The sequence below is a fragment of the Scyliorhinus torazame genome, chromosome 17 (assembly GCF_047496885.1).
Source record: "Scyliorhinus torazame isolate Kashiwa2021f chromosome 17, sScyTor2.1, whole genome shotgun sequence".
Taxonomy (NCBI): Eukaryota; Metazoa; Chordata; class Chondrichthyes; order Carcharhiniformes; family Scyliorhinidae; genus Scyliorhinus; species Scyliorhinus torazame.
The window spans coordinates 164,976,742-164,991,651 of record NC_092723.1 but is presented as its reverse complement, the minus strand read 5'-3'; the positions used below and the strand labels follow the sequence as shown (position 1 = coordinate 164,991,651).

At 54.1% G+C, this 14,910-nt stretch overlaps 1 protein-coding gene and 1 long non-coding RNA gene across 4 annotated transcripts in view; one reads left to right on the top strand and one right to left on the bottom strand.

The window, feature by feature from the left end:
- The window catches only part of LOC140394364 (uncharacterized), a 64,002-nt gene extending 54,018 nt beyond the window's left edge, over positions 1–9,984 (bottom strand). The window contains exon 1 of the long non-coding RNA XR_011935865.1: positions 9,915–9,984. This is a non-coding gene — a long non-coding RNA (uncharacterized lncRNA). The remainder of the gene's footprint in view (positions 1–9,914) is intronic.
- The window catches only part of prkar1b (protein kinase, cAMP-dependent, regulatory, type I, beta), a 375,815-nt gene that overhangs the window by 256,095 nt on the left and 104,810 nt on the right, over positions 1–14,910 (top strand). The window lies entirely within an intron of this gene.

The window sequence follows — 14,910 nt, the reverse complement described above, 5'->3', positions numbered from 1 at the left end:
TGGATCGCAGGGAGGTCAAAATAGGAACCACGCCGGGCACCGATGGGTTTGCGATCTAACCGGCCCACTCCCGTTGGCAAGATGAGGATCCCACCGCGTGGTGAAAAAACAAAAATTACCAATTAAAACCAATCTCCATACCATTAATTGGAATGACCCCCTATCTAACGGCTTCCCGTGATCTAACTGCCTCCGCAGCAAGTGGTCACGTGGGCACCAATTAGCACACCATTTTAAAAACGTGAAGCTAGTGAAATGGTTGCTGTGGGGATCTGAGGGGGTGAGTAGCCATCTTCGATTCCACGCAGTGAGTCCAAAGTCCTCAGGGGGGAGGGGTGGGGGGGGCAGAACCCGTGGTTTTGCCTTCCACCTCCTGGATCATCTGCACCCATAACGAGCAGCTTCGGCCGCTGCTTATCTGTGCCACCAACCAACCATAACCCCCACTGACCATAGCTGCCTCCGGACACACAGCTGAAGGCTATTGCTAAAGGGAATTGGCAATCGCAGTAATGTGATCACTTCACAGCTGAAGGTTGTGTTTGCTATGTGGTCCTGATGGTGGCTATGATGTATGGAGCCTGCTGTTGTTGTTTCCTTCCTTTTCTGTAGCGGGAAAAAAAATAAAATTCTAAAATACCTGGGTCCTGGAAAACCAGGCTCAGGGGGACATGTAAGTCCAGAAGACAATGCGGTTTGAAGCAAGAAGACACTGCAGGACCTGGCGAGTGACATTATTCCAAATGGGCCACCTGATGACGCCGTTGAAAAAATGCCTTCACAGATTGCTGATGCTTATGCTGCGGGTGTGGTGAGTGCTGCATGTAACTGGCATGTCACCGTGGGTTAAACACGCTGGAAGTCAAGGATGTTCAACTGTACCTTGAACGCCAGTGGATGTGGTTGCCAGGATTTGATTTCAGTGAGATTGGGCCATGTGGAAAGGTCTGCACAGCTGCGGCTCCTGGACAGAAATAGCACTGATATGTGACAAGTAACACATTGATGGATTGATCATTTCTGTGACAAAGGTTTGGATATGATGACACATTCTCAGGCTTATCCTCCATTTCTGTTGAGAAACCTGATGTTGTGATACCATGTGTTTGTTTTTTGTGTGAAAGTTAGCTGATACAGCTTGGTATTGGTACCAGTATGGAACGGTGACTTTTCCTTGTTTAATGGTTAGTGTGATATGTGGCATGTTATGTAGTTGATTGTTTCTGTTGACTGTTTAATAAACCTGGTCCTCAGCACTGGGGACATCCCTGTGACCAGAGAGTGGGGATGTGGACCGTGGAAGAGACCAGTGCCCAGTGCAGGTAACGTTACCAGTGGGTGTCTGGTGTACAGGATCTGGTGTTGGGTGCCCAAGGGCTCCCTCTGCGGCTGGGGGTGCATTTTCAGGGCATGTTGGATGACACCCTGAGGGATGGCAAGGGATGTGAGGGGGAAGCTATGGGGGACCGGAGGGTAACGGGCTGGAAGCCATAGCGGGTTGACTGTACCTCACCCTCACCAATTCCTTACAGAAATTACAGGAGGTGGATGAAAGCTCGGGGCCAGCATAAGCTGCCCTCATGGTGCTGGTGGCAGGCCAGGCGGCCAGATGTCAGAGAAGGCTGCAGCAGCAGCATCGACAGAGGCTTGAGGCGGTGGCCAATGTGCAGGGCCCCACCTCACCTGAAGACCCAGCTGCCCAGCAGGCCTGGGAGGAACCCAGAGGGGGTGGCCAGCGACAGCCCAAGATGTACATGCGTCAATGGTCTTTTGAACAGTGCCGCAGGAGACTCCGCCTCAACCACGGGATGGTGCGACACCTGTGCCATGTCCTTGCGGACTTGGCACCACGTGGAGGAGGAAGGTACCTGCTCCCGGTAGCCGTCAAGGACACTACAGCCCTGAACTTGTATGCCTCAGGATCATTCCAGGGGCCGAGTGGGGACTTGTGTGACATCTCCCAACCAACAGCCCACAATGCAGCACGGTAGCACAGTAGTTAGCACTGTGGCTTCACAGCGCTAGGGTCCCAGGTTCGATTCCCCGCTCGGTCATTCTCTGTGCGGAGTCTGCACGTTCTCCCAGTGTCTGCGTGGGTTTCCTCCGGGTGCTCTGGTTTCCTCCCACAGTCCAAAGACATGCAGGTTAGGTGGATTGGACATGCTAAATTGCCCTTAGTGTCCAAAAAGGTAAGGAGGAGTGATTGGATTACGGGGATAGGGTGGAAGTGATGGCTTAAGTGGGGCGGTGCAGACCCGATGGGTCGAATAGCCTCCTTCTGCACTGTATGCTCTCTGTTCTATATAAGTGCATCCGTGAAGTCATGGATGCCCTGTTTGCCCGGGCAGCTAGCTATATAAACTTTGATCTGGACCAAACCAACAAGGTGCCTGGGCAGCAGGATTCTCCGCCGTCACCAGGGTGCCCTAGATCCAGAGGGTAATAGATGGCATGGGTGTTGCCTTGCCTGCACCGGGGTGTCACTTCAAAGTCCACCACCAAGAATGCCTTGACGCCAACACCACTGACTGAGCTAGTCGAGTCCAAAAAGACAAAGCTGCTAGATTGGCTCTGCGACAGGTGGTGAGGCCATTAACAAGAGGGAAAAACATACTGTCATAATATACACACAAGTATATGATGGTGCACAGACAGACAGTGAGTGACACAAAGGATGACCAATGAACATACAGAACACAGCAGCCAATCACCAGACCGGACACGGCCACTATATAACCAGGGGGCACTAGTTTTCCCGTGCTCTTGGGATGCAGCCTCTGAGACAGTCAGAGCCTGTGAGCAATAACTAGAACATCCACTATGTGGTAGTCAGGTTAGCCTCAGGTCTCCAGTCAACTCAGCATAGTGTCAACCCACAGTTCAAGCATGTTTAATAGTTTAGTTTAATAAAATAGCGTTGCATTTCTTCAAGTATTGGAAGCCTGTTCTCTCTCTGCTACAGTAAACGCAGTCCTCGCAGACCCAGTTTACCCAACACATCATGGTACCAGTGAGTTATGTTTGAGTTTGACGGACCCACCTTGAGAGAGTCTGCCTTTGACCAGCAATCAGCCATCCGGTAACATGGACAGCGTCCGCCTCCCCCGCCGCTCCGCATCACCGGCAACCTCGGTGCGAGCTGGAAGATTTTTAAGCAGAAGTTTCAGCTGTATCTTGAAGCCATCGACCTCGAGGCTGCATATGATAGCAGAAAGATTGCCCTCTTCCTCTCTACAGCTGGGGACCACGCTATACACATTTTTAACTCCCTCACCTTTGCTGAAGGTGAGGACAAGACAAAGTTCGAAACAGTCCTGCTAATGGGGGAGATTAGAGTAGAATCGGAGGGATAAATAGGCAGGTAGTGTCTAGGGGAGAGGAGCGGGCATGTGCAGTATGGTTTGATTGAAGTATTGGTTTTATATTGATGTTTGCACATTTCTGTTATCTGTAACTTTACAATGGATTGGATTGGATTTGTTTATTGTCACGTGTACCGAGGTACAGTGAAAAGTATTTTTCTGCGAGCAGCTCAACAGATCATTAAGTACATGGGAAGAAAAGGGAAGAAAAGAAAATACATAATAGGGCAACACAACATACACAATGTAACTACATAAGCACTGGCATCAGATGAAGCATACATGGTGTGGTGTTAATGAGGTCAGTCCATAAGAGGGTCATTTAGGAGTCTGGTGACAGTGGGGAAGAAGCTGTTTTTGAGTCTGTTCGTGCGTGTTCTCAGACTTCTGTATCTCCTGCCCGATGGAGGAAGTTGGAAGAGTGAGTAAGCCGGGTGGGAGGGATCTTTGATTATGCTGCCCGCTTTCCCCATGCAGCGGGAGGTGTAGATGGAGTCAATGGATGGGAGGCAGGTTTGTGTGATGGACTGGGCGGTGTTCACGTCTCTCTGAAGTTTCTTGCGGTCCTGGGCAGCGCCGTTGCCATACCAGGCTGTGATGCAGCCCGATAGGATGCTTTCTATGGTCCATCTATAAAAGTTGGTAAGGGTTAATGTGGACATGCCGAATTTCCTTAGTTTCCTGAGGAAGTATAGGCGCTGTTGTGCTTTCTTGGTGGTAGCGTTGACGTGGGTGGACAGGACAGATTTTTGGAGATGTGCACCCCTAGGAATTTGAAACTGCTAACCATCTCCACCTCGGCCCCGTTGATGCTGACAGGGGTGTGTACAATACTTTGCTTCCTGAAGTCAATGACCAGCTCTTTAGTTTTGCTGGCATTGAGGGAGAGATTGTTGTCGCTACACCACTCCACTAGGTTCTCTATCTCCCGCCTGTATTCTGACTCGTCGTTATTCGAGATCCGGCCCACGATGGTCGTATCGTCAGCAAACTTGTAGATGGAGTTGCAACCAAGTTTTGCTATGCAGTCGTGTGTGTACAGGAAGTAGAGTAGGGGGCTAAGTATGCAGCCTTGCGGGGCCCCGGTGTTGAGGACTATTCTGGAGGAGGTGTTGTTGTTCATTCTTGCTGATTGAGGTCTGTTGGTCAGAAAATCGATGATCCAGTTGCAGAGTGGGGAGCCAAGCCCTAGGTTTTGGAGCTTTGATATGAGCTTGGCTGGGATTATGGTGTTGAAGGCGGAGCTGTAGTCAATAAATAGGAGTCTGATGTGGGAGTCCTTGTTTTCGAGTTGCTCTAGGGATGAGAGTAGGGCCAGGGAAATGATGTCTGATGTGGACCGGTTGCAACGGTATGCGAATTGCAGTGGATCAAGGCGTTCTGGGAGTATGGAGGTGATGCGCTTCATAATCAACCTCTCGTAGCACTTCATTACGACTGAAGTCAGGGCCACTGGACGGTAGTTATTGTGGCACGTTGCCTGGTTCTTCTTTGGTACAGGTATGATGGTGGTCTTCTTGAAGCAGGTGGGGACCTCGGAGTGGAGTAGGGACAGGTTAAAGATGTCCGGGAATACCTCTGCCAGCTGGTCAGCGCAGGCTCTGAGTGCACGACCAGGGATCCCGTCCGGGCCCGTCGCCTTCCGAGGGTTCACTTTCAAGAAGGCCAATCTGACTTTGGAAGCTGCGATGGTGGGTATGGGTGAATTATGGGCTGCTGGGGCACTCGACAGCGGATTGTTGGTTACCTGCTCGAACCGAGCATAGAATGCATTGAGTTCATCGGGGAGGGGTGCGCTGCTGCCAGAGATACTGTTCCAGCTTTATGAACCCAGCCATGTCGTTTATCCAGGCCTCCACGCTAGGGGGCTTCGCCTCCTTCCACATTAGCAAGATCCTTCACCGGGCTACTAGGGACGCAAAGGCCAGAATGCCGGCCTCTTTCGCCTCCTGCACTCCCGGCTCGTCCACTACTCCAAACAGTGCTAGCCCCCAGCTTGGCTTGACCCGGACTTTCACCACCTGAGATATTGCTCCCGCCACTCCTCTCCAGAACCCCTCCAGTGCCGGGCATGACCAAAACATATGGACATGGTTCGCCGGGCTCCCTGAGCACCTTCCACATCTGTCCTCTACCCCAAAGAACCTACTCGACCTCGCCCCCGTCAAGTGCGCTCTGTGAACCACCTTAAATTGTATCAGGCTGAGCCTGGCACACGAGGAAGAGGAATTAACCCTACTTAGGGCATCAGCCCACAGACCTTCCTCGATCTCCTCCCCCAGCTCCTCCTCCCATTTACCCACCAACCTCGTTAGATTCAGTTCATGTGGGGCCCCCCAACTCCTGGCTATCTGGATCCCCAGATACCGAAAACTCCCCGCCGCCCTCCTCAGCGGTAGGTCCCCTATCCCTCTTTCTTGGTCCCCTGCCTGTAATACAAAGAGCTCACTCTTCCCTACATTGAGCTTATAGCCCGAAAACTCCCCAAACTCCCTTAGAGTCTGCATGACCTCCACCATCCCCTCCATTGGGTTTGCCACGTACAGCAACAGGTCATCCGCATATAGCGACACCCGATGCTCTTCTCCTCCTCAGACCACCCCCCTCTATTTATTAGACTCCCTCAGTGACATGGCCAAGGGTTCGATCGCCAGTGCAAACAACAGGGGGACAGGGGGCACCCCTGCCTCGTTCCTCGGTACAGCCGAAAGTACTCCGACCTCCGCCGGTTCGTCACTACACTCGCCACCGGGACTCTGTAAAGGAGCTTAACCCAGCTGATAAACCCTCCCCCAAACCCAAACCTACGCAGCACCTCCCAGAGGTACTCCCACTCTACTCGGTCAAAGGCCTTTTCCGCGTCCATAGCTGCCACTATCTCCGCCTCTCCCTCCTCCGATGGCACCATTATCACGTTTTAAGAGCCGCCGCACATTTGTGTTTAATTGCCTGCCCTTTACGAATCCCGTCTGGTCCTCATGGATCACCCCCGGGGCACAGTCCTCAATCCTCGTGGCCAGCACTTTTGCCAATAACTTAGCGTCCACATTGAGGAGCGAAATCGGCCTGTACGATCCACATTGCAGTGGGTCCTTGTCCCGCTTTAGAATCAAGGAAATTGTCGCTTCCGACATTGTCGGGGGCAGGGTCCCCTCCTCTGTTGCCTCATTAAAGGTCCTCGCTAGTAGCGGGGCCAACAGGTCTACGTACTTTCTGTAGAACTCCACCGGGAACCCGTCCGGCCCCGGGGCCTTCCCCGCCTGCATACTCCCCAAACCCTTGCTCAGCTGCTCCAACCCAATTGGTGCCCCCAAACCAGCCACCTCTTGCTCCTCCACCCTCGGGAATCTCAGTTGGTCTAGGAATCGTCTCACCCCCTCTTCCCCCACTGGGGGCTGGGATCTGTACAGCTCTTCATAGAAGGCCTTGAATTCCTCGTTTATTTTCGTCACACTCCGAACCGTGGCTCCCCTTCCATCTTTGATTCCCCCTATTTCCCTCGCTGCCGTCCTCTTACGGAGCTGGTATGCCAGCATCCGACTAGCCTTTTCCCCCTACCCGTAGGTCGCCCCTGCCCCTTCCTCCACTGTGCCTCCTCCTTCCCCGTGGTCAACAGGTCAAACTCCGTCTGGAGCCGTCGTCTTTCCCCAAGTAATCTTTCCTCCGGGGCCTCTGCGTATCTCCTGTCCACTCTCAAAATCTCCCCCACTAACCTCTCCCTATCCATGCCCTCTGTCCTCTCCCTATGAGCCCTGATGGAGATTAGCTCTCCCCTGATCACCGCCTTCAACGCCTCCCATACCACCCCCACTCGCACCTCCCCGTTGTCGTTGGCCTCCAAGTACCTTTCGATACACCCCCTCACCTTCCCACACACCACCTCATCTGCCAGCAGTCCCACATCCAGCCGCCACAGCGGGCGTTGGTCCCTCTCCTCCCCAGCTCTAGTTCCACCCAGTGCGGGGCGTGGTCCGAAACAGCTATGGCCGAATACTCCGTCCCCTCCACCCTCGGGATGAGCGCCCTGCCCAGAACAAAAACATCTATCCGGGAGTAGGCTTTGTGCACGTGGGAGAAGAAAGAAAATTCCCTGGCCTGCGGTCTTGCAAACCTCCATGGGTCCACTCCCCCCATCTGATCCATAAACCCCCTAAGCACCTTGGCCGCCGCCGGCCTCTTTCCCGTCCTTGATCTGGAGCGGTCCAGTGCTGGGTCCAGCACTGTATTGAAGACCCCTCCCATTATCAGGCCTCCTACCTCCAGGTCCGGAATGCGCCCCAACATGCGCTTCATGAATCCAGCATCATCCCAGTTCGGGGCGTATACATTTACCAACACCACCCACGTCCCTTGCAATCTACCGCTCACCATCACATATCTCCCTCCATTATCCACTACGATAGTCTTGGCCTCAAATGACACATGCCACCAAAATTGCCACCCCTCTATTCTTCGCGTCCAGTCCCGAGTGAAATACCTGTCCTACCCATCCCCTTCTTAACCTGACCTGGTCCACCACCTTCAGGTGTGTCTCTTGGAGCATAGCCACGTCTGCCTTCAGTCCCTTCAAGTGCGCGAACACTCGAGCCCTCTTCACCGGCCCATTCAGGCCCCTCATGTTCCACGTTATCAGGATTGGAGGGTTTTTTTTGCTCCCCCCCCATATCACTCCCGTAAGTCAGCTGACGCCTGCTGACCCCGGCCCGGTTGAAACCCGCTCTCCGATTAGCAACCTCCGTGCTCCAGCCCGGGTATATTCGGATCTCTGCATTGTCCCACTTGCTGCTCCGCTCCTTCTTGGCCCATTTCAGGACCCTCTCTCTGTCCGTGAACCGGTGAAATCTCACCACCATCGCCCTTGGCGGCTCATTTGCCTTGGGCTTCCTCGCCAGCACCCGGTGTGCCCCGTCACAGCTCCAGCGACCTCGAAGGGGCCTCCGCGCCCATCATCGCCCCGAGCATCGTGCAGCCGCATGAACTGGTGTCGTCCCCATGGACCGAGGTTGGTATTGATCTCTTCCACGCAAAAGGCCGGGACTACGTCCTCCTCGTGGACTATTTTTCAAATTACCTCGAGGTGGTCAGACTGCATGACCTCACATCAGCAACAGTCTTCAGGGCGTGCAAAGAGACCTTTGCCCGTCATGGCATTCCACTTACGGTCATGACAGATAATGGCCCACGCTTCTTCAGCCAGGAGTGGACGGATTTTGCCCGACGATACAATTTCACGCACGTCACTTCAAGCCCCCAGTCAAATGAGAAAGCAGAAAAGGGGGTACACATTGTAAAAAGACTTGTGTAAAGCTGCTGATTCGGGTTCAGATTTTCACCTGGCACTGCTAGCCTACAGGGCGACTCCTTTGTCTGCTGGCCTGTCCCCAGCACAGCTGCTAATGAACCGCACACTACGGACGATGGTGCCAGCTATCCACGTCCCGGACCTTGACAATTTTCCGGTCCTGCAAAAAATGCAACTCGGGCCCGATGCAAGTCAGCGTATGATGCCCACGCCACAGATCTCCCTGCTCTGGTCCCTGCTGACCGAGTTTGTGTTCAGCTACCTGACGGTGGCTGATCTGCCACAGCTGTAGTGGGTCAAGCAAGTGGCCCCCAGATCATTTCTCGTTCGCATGCATGATGGCTCTTTTCTTCGCCGTAATAGGCGGGCACTGTGGCTGCTTCCACGCTCGCCACCTGAACGTGATGTCCCGCCTCGCCTGCTGATTCCTCAGGAATAGTCAGGCTCATACACACACCCACTATTTATCGACACATACACACATTTTTTGAAAGAGGGGAGATGTCATAATATACACACAAGTATATGATGGTGCACAGACCGACAGTGAGTGACACAAAGGATGACCAATGAACATACAGAACACAGCAGCCAATCATCAGACAGGACACGGCCACTATATAACCAGGGGGCACTAGTTTTCCCGTGCTCTTGGGATGCAGCCTCTGAGACAGTCGGAGCCTGTGAGCAATAACTAGAACATCCACTATGTGGTAGTGAGATAGTCTGGTCAGGTTAGCCTTAGGTCTCCAGTCAACTCAGCATAGTGTCAACCCACAGTTCAAGCATGTTTAATAGTTAAGAGTTTAATAAAATAGAGTTGCATTTCTTCAAGTGTTGGAAGCCCATCTCTCTATCTGCTACAGTAATCGCAGCCCTCGGAGACCCAGTTTACCCAACACATCACATACTTGACATCATTTTCACCAGCCTGCCTGACACAGATGCATCCCTCCATGGCAGTCTCAGTATGAGTGATCACCGCATAGTTCTTGTGGAAACAAAGTCCCATGTTCACATTGAGAATAGCATCCATCATGGTGTGTTCCAGTACAGCTACAACACTGTCATCTACCCATCAATGTGGAAAATTGCCCAGGTACAACATACACACAAAAAACAGGACAAATCTAACTTGGTCAATTACTGCCCCAACAGTCTGCTCTCGATCATCAGTAAAGTGGTAGAAGGTGTCATGCACAGTGCTATCAAGTAGCACTTGCTTAGCAATCATCTGTTCATTGACATACCTAGTACAAAGCAAGTTGCTTGTGGTTGTTGGTGGTCACTCATCTCGGCTCCAGGACATCACTGCAGGAGTTCCTCAGGTTAATGTCCGAGGTCCAACCATCTTCAGCTGCTTCATTAATGACCCTCCTTCCATCACAAGGCCAGAAGTGGGATGTTCGCTGATGACTTCACAATGCTCAGTATTGTTTGTGACTCCTCAGATACTGAAACAGTCCATATCCAAATGCAGCAAGATCTGGACAATATCCAGGCTTGGGCTGATAAGTGGAAAGTACTATTTGCACCAAACAAGTGTCGCGCAATGACCATCTCCAACAAGAGAGAATCTAACCATTGCTACTTGACATTCAATGGCATTACCATCATTGAATCGCCCACTATCAACATCTTGAGGGGGGGGGGGGGTTGGGAGGAGAGAGATTACCATTGACCAGAAACTTAACTGGACTAGCCATATAAATGTTACAGCAGATGAAACGTTAGAAATCTCGTGGTGGGACCTCCGGTGGCGGCCATGACCTGCTAGGTCGCGCGTTCACGGCAGCTCCCGCTGAGGTCGGTATTTTGGGCCGCTGAACGGGACGGTGGCGGCATTTGGAGGCTGAGACTGGTGTGGGAACGAGCGCTGGAGAGGTTTCCCCCGGTGCTGCATGGAGAGAACTAGGAGTGGGACCGGCAGACGCGCAAACACGGGGAAAAAGGTAGAGAAGGTCCGAGAAGACAAAATGGCGGCCGGAGAAGATCAGGAGGTATGGGCCCAGTGGGCCAAAGAACAACAAGAATTCCTAAAAAAACTGCTTTATGGAGCTTAAAACGGAGATGTTGGCCTCCATGGAGAGGAGTGTGGTGGCCCAGAAGGCGAAGGAGATCAAGGAGGTGAGGAGGAAGGTGGCGGAGAATGAGGATGAGATCCTGGGCCCGGCGGTGAAGGCGGAGGCGCACGAGGCGCTACGTAAGTGATGGCAAGAGAGGCTAGATGATCTTGAGTACAGGTCTCGGAGCCATAATCTGCGGATCCTGGGCCTTCCCGAAGGAGCGGAGGGGGCGGACGCGAACACGTACATGACCACGATGTTGGGGACGCTGATGGGCGCGGGGGCCTTCCCGCGGCCCTTGCAGCTGGATGGAGCACACCGGGTCCTCGCCAGAAAGCCGAGGGTGAACGAGCCGCCGAGGGCGATGGTGATACGGTTTCATCGTTTGACAGACCGGGAGCGAGTCCTGCGATGGGCGAAGAAAGAGCGGAGCAGTAAGTGGGAGAACGGCGAGATCCGCATCTACCAGGACTTGGGAGCTGAGTTGGCGAGGAGGTGTGCGGGGTTCAACCGGGCTAAGGCGATCCTCCACAACAAAGAGGTGAAGTTTGGGCTCCTTCATCAGGCGAGACTCTGGGTAACATACCAGGACAGGCACCATTATGTTGATACGCCGGATGAGGCATGGTCGTTCATCAGGCACGAGAAGCTGGACCTGAACTAAGGGACAGTTATATGGGGGTGAAATGTGCGGGTGGGGGTGGACCGAGGGTAAGATGGCTAGTAAAGCATAAGATTATTTGCTTGTCTGCTCCAGTTTGGTTGGTGGTTTTGTTGTTTGTTTTGTTTTTCAGGGGCTTGGTTTTAGGGGGCGGGAAACGCCCAGGACGGGTTGTCCGGCGCACGGGAAGGTCCCGGTTGGCGCTTGCCCCTCTACCCTGCGTGGGAGGGGGTTGGGTGGCCCGAAGGAGGCAACCAGTTTAGGGTCGGCATATCGAGGCGGGAGCGGCCCGGGTCAGCATGGGCGAGCTGACTCACGGAAGCATAGTGGGGGGGGAAATCAGAGCTAAGCGGATGCTTGGCAGGGGGGGTGCTGCTGTGCTGATTGAAGGGGAGCCAGGTGAGGGGGATGGAGAGTCAGGCTGGGGGGCCACCGAGGGGAGGGCTGGAATCGGGAGGCGGGGGCACGTGGCTGGCCAGAAAAGGGAGATGGTTGGTCGACAGGATGGAGGGCGCTGGCCAACCCCCCGACCAGGCTGATCACGTGGAACGTGAGTGGCCTGAATGGGTCAGTCAAGAGGTCCCGCGTGTTCTCGCATTTAAAGGGGTTGAAGGCGGACGTGGCCATATTGCAAGAGATGCACTTAAAGCTCGCGGACCAGACGAGGCTCAAGAAAGGATGTTTCACTCTGGGTTAGACTCAAAGACCAGAGGGATGGCAATTTTGGTTAGTAAGCGAGTGGCATTTGAGGCGGGGAGCATCGTGGTGGACAAGGGGAGTAGGTATATAATGGTGAGTGGCAAGCTGCAGGGGGCCCGGAAGGTGCTAGTGAATGTGTATGCCCTAAATTGGGACGATGCGGACTTCATGAGGCGCGTGTTGGGTAGGATTCTGTACTTGGAATCAAGTAACCTGATTATGGGAGGGGAATTTAATATGGTCTTGGACCCGATTTTGGACCGTTATAAGTCCAGGGCGGGAAGGAGGCCGGCAGCGGCCAGGGCCCTGTGGGAGTTCATGGGCCAGATGGTGGATGTGGACCCGTGGAGGTTTTTGCGGCCAAGGGCGAAGGAGTTCTCCTTTTTCTCCCACGTCCATAAAGTCTATTCGCGGATAGACTTCTTTGTGTTGAGTAGGGTGCTGATCCCGAGGGTGGAGGGGGTCAAATACTCGGCCATTGCGGTCTCGGACCATGCCCCACACTGGGTGGACTGTGGCTGGGGGCGGAGCGGGGTCAGTGCCCTCTCTGGAGACTGGATGTGGGGCTGCTGGCGGATGAGGAGGTGTGTGGGCGGATAAGGAGGAGCATTGAGAACTATGTGGGAGCAAATGACACAGGGGAGGTAACGGTGGCAGTGGTGTGGGAGGCTTTGAAGGCCGTCGTTAGGGGAGAGTTAATCTCCATCAGGTCCCACAGAGAGAAGAAGGAGAGGGCGGAGAGGGAGAGGCTGGTGGGAGAGATACTCCGGGTAGACAGGAGATACACGGAGGCTCCAGAGGGGGAGCTGCTGAACGAACGCCGAAAACTTCAGGCGGAGTTCGACTTGCTGACCACGGGGAAGGCGGAGGCGCAATTAAGGAAAGTGAAAGGGGCAGTCTATGAGTATGGGGAGAAGGCGAGTAGGATGCTGGCGCACCAGCTGCGCAAGAGGAAGGCGGCTAGAGAGATTGAGGGAGTATGAGATAAGGAGGGCAACATGGTGCTGAGCCCAGAGAGGGTCAATTAAGTCTTCAGGGAGTTCTACGTGAAATTATACGAGTCGGAACCCCCTGGGGAGGGGTAAGGGATGAGGCAGTTTATGAACCGGTTGAGGTTCCCGAGGGTGGAAGTGGAGCGGGTGGAGGGATTGGGGGTCCCAATTGAGTTGGAGGAGGTAGTCAGGGTGCTGGCAAGCATGCAGTCGGGCAAGGCCCCGGGTCCGGACAGCTTCTCTGTATAATTTTATAAGAAGTTCTCCGAGCTACCGAGCCTGCTCCTGCTAAGAACCTTCAATGAGTCAAAGGAGAGAGGGACCTTCCCTCCGACGATGTCGCAGGCATTGATTTTGCTTATCTTGAAGAAGGAGAGGGATCTGCTTCAGTGTGGGTCCTACAGGCCGATATCACTCCTGAATGTAGACGGCAAACTGTTGGCAAAAATTCTGGCCACTAGAATAGAGGTCTGTGTCCCGGGAGTGATTGGGGAGGAACAGACGGGTTTCGTCAAGGGCAGGCAGCTGAACATGAATGTGAGGCGGCTCCTGAATATTATCATGATGCCCACGGAGGGGGGGGATGCGGAAGTGGTGGCTGCAATGGCCGCGGAAGTGGTGGCTGCAATGGCCGCGGAGAAGGCCTTTGGCAGGGTGGAGTGGGAGTATTTGTGGGAGGCGTAAGCAAGTTTGGATTCGGTGAGGGATTCATAGGGTGGGTCAAGCTGCTGTATCAGGCCCCTGTCCACGAACTGGCTAAGGTCGGAGTTTTTCAGGCTGCACCGGGGGTGCGAGGCAGGGTGTCCCCTGTCCCCGTTGCTGTGTGTCCTGGCAATTGAGCCGTTGGCCATTGCGCTCAGGACTTCAAGGGATTGGAGGGGGCTGGTGCACGGGGGGGAGGAACACCGGGTCTCCCTCTACGCGGATGACCTGTTGTTGTACATTTCGGACCCGCTAGAGGGGATGGGGGAGGTCATGCGGATCCTGGGGGACTTTGGGAGCTTCTCGGGGTACAAATTGAACGTGGAGAAGAGTGAGCTGTTTGTGGTCCCGCTAGGGGCCAGGAGGAAAGACTGAGGGAGCTCCCACTCAAGATAGTGGAGAGGAGCTTTCGGTACTTGGGGATACAAGTGGCCAGGAACTGGGATGCCCTGCACAGGCTCAACTTAACCCGGCTCGTGGAGCAGATGGAGGGAGAGTTTAAAAGGTGGGATATGCTCCCGCTTTCCCTGGCGGGAAGGGTGCAGACTGTGAAAATGACGGTTCTCCCCAGGTTCCACTTTGTCTTTCAGTGCCTCCCCATTTTCATCCCCAAGTCCTTTTTTAAGCGGGTGAATAGGATTGTTACGGGATTTGTGTGGGTGAATAAAACCCCGCGAGTTAAAAGGGCATTCTTGGAGCGTAGCCGCGGGGTGGGTGGGGGGGGGGGGGGGGGCGGGGGGGCGGGGGGACTGGCTCTGCCGAACTTCTGCTGCTATTATTGGGCGGCCAATGTGGCCATGATTAGGAAGTGGATGATGGAGGAGGGGGCGGCTGGAGGCGGCGTCATGCAAAGGCACCAGCCATGGGGCACTAGTCACGGCTCCGCTGCCGTTCTCACCGGCGCGATACACCACAAGTCCGGTGGTGACGGAGGCACTGAGGATTTGGGGGCAGTTGAGGAGACACAGGCAGGAGGAGGGGGCCTCTGTGTGGACCCCAATACGGAATAACCATAGATTTGCTCCAGGTAGGATGGATGGGGGGTTCCAAGGCTGGTATAGGGCAGGTATTAGGAGGATGGGGGACCTGTTTATAGATGGGACTTTCCCCAGCATGCAGGCGCTGG